The sequence below is a fragment of the Mytilus galloprovincialis genome, chromosome 4, assembly GCF_965363235.1.
Source record: "Mytilus galloprovincialis chromosome 4, xbMytGall1.hap1.1, whole genome shotgun sequence".
Lineage (NCBI taxonomy): Eukaryota > Metazoa > Mollusca > Bivalvia > Mytilida > Mytilidae > Mytilus > Mytilus galloprovincialis.
In genome coordinates this window covers 62,531,993-62,537,777 of record NC_134841.1, presented here as the reverse complement: position 1 = coordinate 62,537,777, position 5,785 = coordinate 62,531,993, and the positions used below count along the sequence as shown (strand labels likewise).

The following is a 5,785-nucleotide window of genomic DNA, read 5'->3' as shown; positions in this document are numbered from 1 at the left end:
CTCTCTTTGGAACTGTAATATGTCATAGAACTGATATAACAGTTGTTTTAGAACACTTCTATCCTCAAATAACTAAATACGTGACTTGATAAGTAGATCTCCAAGATAAAAAGACCTGCAGGAGCGAAATTTTTTGAAAAAGTAAAAGTAGAAATGTATCTGTAATGCTTAATGCATGTGTACGTTATACTTTGTTTGTTTGTGTGCAAAAGATGTTACATTCAGTTATAATGAGTATCGTTCATGCGTAAATCGTATGACAATCTTGGTTAATTTATTGTTTATTTCGTGGCTGCGCTGACATAAACTAAAAAGGTAAATTACCACGATATAACATTATTTATACTTAATTTTTTCATCAATCTGTTCCCAATAGATATACGTCATTGTATCAACATACCTCGTGATTGATTGTGCATAATGCCCAGCTTGAACTGTAGTTTAGCAAATAAGGTTCTATTCTCAATCGTAAATTTGTAGAAAAAAATCAAAATTTATGAAGGACAGAAAATAGGACAGATATTGCTGATATACTTAGTCGGCTTGGTATTGTAAGATAATCAGATACAATGGCATTTAAAAATGATTCACAAACAAAAGAGAACCTGAATGAGTCATGCAAATAAAATGTTTGCTTTACCAATTTAAGATATAAATCAACATATCATTAAATAATGAGTTGAACGTTACCGTATCATCAGATATTTCACGATTCTTTTCACGAATTTTGTCTTACCAAGACCTTTCATAGAAGAAAGGCGAAATAAATCAAAGAGAAATTCGAAAACAAATTGACCATGGAAAGAAATGAAATAAACAAAAAGGCAAGCAACTGTATACAAAATACCAAAAGAAAAATTAAGACTGAGCAACACGAACTACATAAAAACAGGTGGTGACCTCATATTCTGCGGAATGTTTCTCGATAATGAGCAATATATATATACCAGTACCGTTTAGTATAGGCAATACATGTCAAGTTAAAACATTATCTAGGTGAATCGCACAAATACCAAAGGATCATGAACAGATACTTCGACAAGTTATGTGTCTCTTATGCATGCATATTTCGCTTTGCGAGTGACAAAATGATACACCCGGCAAATGGACACATACGGTCAATTTTTATATCAGAGAAAACACTATTATTCTTCTTCTGGTATCTAAAGAGCTCAGATGCGAGAAAAAGGCACATCGAATAGGACAACCAAATCGTAATGGTGACAGCAAATTATGGTAATATTAGACAAATAAGGGTAACAAATAAAATCAAAGTGCTGAAGTACAGAACATCAGATGATCACAAGTTCTTGTGGACGGTCACAAGCACTTGTTAAAAAAAATCTTTATACCCGAAAAGATACATTTTTTCGTGCGTGGATGTCGAATAAATGACAGGGAATTCAACGTCACCGTAATGACTATTATATTGTAGTGATACAAATCAATATACTCTAATTCTACTGTTCTAATAAGAGTGCAGTACTAGTGCATGGTGGACACTCTTCTGTAATAATTCGATTTTTCAATTAGATTGGATTTGAGCAGTCATTCATATTTTCCCGCAAAACATCTTTGACATATTCTTCCGCCTGCGTTAAAACGAATTTTTTGTCCGTGTCAATAATTATTTTACTTTAATTTTTAAATATTTCTAACAGAAAACATTTTGATGTTATTAATTTATGTTCTAAACAAAAATATGTGTATGAGTATTCATTTAAGAAATGAATTTATAACAAGCGATAAGGAATGTTATTGTGCTCTTTATGATGTCCGCGTATTTATAGATCGGTTATCAGCCAAACATGAAAGTATCACATTCATCCGTAGTCACGTCTCAGTCCTTACAGCTGAAAGGACGTGCTGGATCAGCTCCCGATTACCCGATTGCTACATTATGTTACGCTGCTCAGATGGTTCAACGACAAACTATTAGGCTTGAGATGTCCCTTACAGTAGACCCGCGTCAGCGACACTCTGAAACCCATTGTGGATGGGTGAGTGTCATATGCTGCCCAGACGTCCGAGGACTATGTGTATCGTTGTTTTGCAATTTGTAGTCTGTTCAATTACAGTCATCTACTATAGAGTCAATGATTCATCTACCAACAACACATCGTCGTGGTTATAGCGGGCTGCCCAGCTGATCAACCTGACCTGACCATGAAAACAGCCGTTGTGGAGTATCACTAAAAGAAACATCAAAATAGTAAAAAAAAAAAAACTCAACTCATCAAAACTAAGATGGCGACCTACCAAAATGGCGTCTTCCACCTGTTCCTGACCCACTGCAGAACATATTTCAATGCTCAACAAACACCTTCGGGCACCGAGTCGACCGTGAGAGGGATGCATATCCAGTCAAGGTCGCTAAACACTTCCAGTTAAACACGAAAGTTAAGTAAGTAGAAATCTCGTCGGAAACAATACATCGGAATGTCTTCACGGCTATCATGATATAGAATCATAATTTTTAATATGCGTGATGAATTTAAAGATCTTAACGCTCGTAACAAAATACGTAAAAGGTAAAAAAAGTACGAAGATGATGAGCACTTTGGATACGAAATTCCAAAGGTTTTTTTCCAAATAAATCAAAAGAAATTTATTGCTGGGGTAGAAAATCTTTAGCATTATGAAACAAATCTAAATTTTCTAAACAGTTGTCTCATTGGCACTCAAATCACATCTTGTTATGTCTAGTTAAATTATACTAGTAATTAACTCTATTTTAGTTATTTTAACAGAAAGAACAAGGTTAGAAAAGAAATATATATTTGCTAAAGCAAAGTTTTCCTCGATGTTTGTATACGTCTCTTTGTGGTTATCTGCATGCATCTGGTTTGTCTCATTGTACTGTAGGTTTTTTGATAACATAGTTGGGTTTGATATTCTTAACCAGTTTATTCTACAGGTTTTTCAAGTTATGTTCATTGGAAACAAATAAAGTTTAACAACTCATAATAGTAGAATAGAGAAAAAACATATCACAGGGATATTTAATAATAAGTCGAAAACAAACTGCCATGGTAAATGTTTAAATTGTAACCAGACTGCATGTACCATATATTACAAAACTCCATCTTTCGGACGGTCAAAACAAAATGTATGTAAGATGAGCAATTTTTGAAAAGAGTATTTTTTTTTTCGGTTTATGTTGGCGCAACATATGCTTCTTTGTTTATTATATCTTACTGGACACTTATCGTGAGAAGCAGGTCAAAAGAGGAAGTAAAAGTAATTTACGTTACCAAACTATCTGTTCAATATTTTTGTAAATATTTAATTGTTGTTTTGGTTTCTTCCTTTTCAAGTCTAATATGAACAAGTTTATATTTATGATGTGATGCATTGTTGTCATATCGTGTTTTTTTTTTCATTTATGTACTGTGTAATGATTCCAATGTTGCTTATAAATTTGTTCCTCCAATCTTATTTGTATCCAGGTATAAAGTTATGTCGTTTGTGCTTTTTTGATTAATTCTTAATGCACTGTGTTGTTTTGGTTAAATTTATGTCGTCAAGCCATTCACTTATTCAAAACGAGAACGTCATTTTTTTCTAGGGTTTTCGGTTTTGTAAACCTAGTAGTACAGCCAAACCTATACATATAAGGTCACCTTCAGGATCCTGGAAAATTGGCTTTACACGAGAGTGCCCATTTCATTGTGGTTCAAAATGCATAGGTATTACTACAGCGGAACAAGAAGAGGATAACTGACAAGACAGGTGGCCTCTAAAAGAGATGTCATTTAAAGTTTTAAGCCATTAGCCCATATGGGCATAAAGTGCTTTTCAATAAAGATTTAAATCAGGTTTTACTTTACACTAATAGTGTAAAGTTTGGAACATTTTGCTTTCAAAATGCAAAAGCAATTTCAAAACAAACAAGAAAATAAGGTACAGACTATTTTTAATCTCGATAAAATAATCTTTGAGGTAGATGATCATCAGTACTGAAGTATTTTGTTTCTGATTAAATCGACATTATGCTATAATGGTTGCACAAATCCGTCTGCCCTGATGTAAGATGTCCAAATTAATGGCACGCGGTGTCTTCTATGACCAAACTATGTGGTGCTTTAAAAACTGTAATAAAAATATTATATATTTTGAATATAGTTTAAGGCATTCATAAGAACGCTGCATAGCGTCTATATTTCCATTAATTGCTTACAATTTTAACAGATTAAGTATAATTCAAAACACTTACTAAATATGTTACCATTACATGGGTTTGCCTGTGAATTGTGTATTTTTACAGTAACACAGACAAGTAACATATACATTTCAGACATTATACACAAAGCATATTTACAAGAACGATCTCTTATGTAGAGAAAAGGGGATTTCACTTAAATATTTAATTCATTACATCCTTTTAATAGGATACATTACCAGATAAGCTAGTACATGTACAATGTAAAAAAACTCAATGTTTTTTTAATATATATAGGGCGAATACTTCTGCAATCGTACATTTTTTCGGAAAATTTAATTCGAAGCAGAAAATATACAAAATACAAATAAATCAACTAACCTCGTCTGTATGTTCATGAAAATGTTCTCTAACCAGCAATTCTGTTTCCAGTGAAGTTAAAGAGATTTAAGAAGTATAATCCTCCGAGAACTGGAAATTTAAAAATACAAAATGCTAATATTGATATTCATTATTATAAGTTACAATTCATATTAGAAATAAAAATGAAAATAATACTAATAATAATTCTTAGGCGCAATATCTAAATAAAAAAATGTAAATTAAATACTAGTATTGTAAAAAAAAAACTTACATACTTGAATATATATACATTTGACAAAATTCCTAATAGCAATCGCATTTTTAGTATAAAAATCACATCGTTCCAATTTGTTTTTTATCAGTTTTAACGATTTACGAACACAGTTGATAACATAATATAGTAAATGCATGATAAGATTAAATACTTTCCATATTTGCTGTATTGATGTTAATGGAAATTTTGATAATCTAAATAGTCACAAATACGCTTTCAATAAATGCGACTTCACAGCAAAAGCAACTTTGACTGTTCTGATAATTCATTAACATATACAGTGTATTCTATACTCACGATAATTGAAAAGTTTAGCCTGTTTCAGACCCTGGTAACTATTTGCAGCATAGTTTGCATAAGGAACTACCTGTCTTGGCTGTTGGTATCCATAGTTACCAGGTAAATAAGCACAGGAAACCAGTGCGATGATGCACGGAAGGATCAGACAAATGGCGATTTTTGTGTTCATTTTGAAGTTTTGACTTTCTGAAAGAAAATTTTGTAGAAAGTATGATAATCAATTTTTAAGAATATTTGATAATGAAAATGTGAATTGTGGTGAACAATTATCAATCTTTAACACAATTATTTTAGACAAATAGCCTCATCTCTTAAGAGAAGAACACAATTAACGATAAAATGATGGAAAATTAGTCAATACTCGAAAATACTCTCGTAAGAATAATATTGAAAGAACAAGCATGGCCCAGTTTATGAATATAACTGTATTTGAAAACTAACAACCCAAAAATTCCTTTGGATTGTTAAATTACAGGTTTTTTTTATCACCCCCCTTTCCAAAAATATAAAAATCTAAAAAATAAATAGATAAATATAAAATAGCAAAATCAATTTCAATACATACCTAGAAGAATTTAAATTGAAAGTGATTAGCAAACTTGAGTTTATATGTATTTATATGTAACATAACTTCCCTGTTGTATAAAAGTGGTCAGAAGTCTTGTCTGTCAATCGGCAACATTATG

The 5,785-nt window shown here is 31.8% G+C and overlaps 1 long non-coding RNA gene across 1 annotated transcript; it reads right to left on the bottom strand.

The window, feature by feature from the left end:
* Positions 1–3,899: 3,899 nt before the first annotated feature.
* Positions 3,900–5,309, bottom strand: LOC143070696 (uncharacterized). Its single transcript, XR_012976648.1, has 3 exons — positions 5,097–5,309; positions 4,544–4,633; positions 3,900–4,092 (listed from the first exon to the last, which is right to left on the bottom strand). It is a non-coding gene; the product is annotated as an uncharacterized LOC143070696 (long non-coding RNA).
* Between the last annotated feature and the right edge of the window lie 476 nt (positions 5,310–5,785).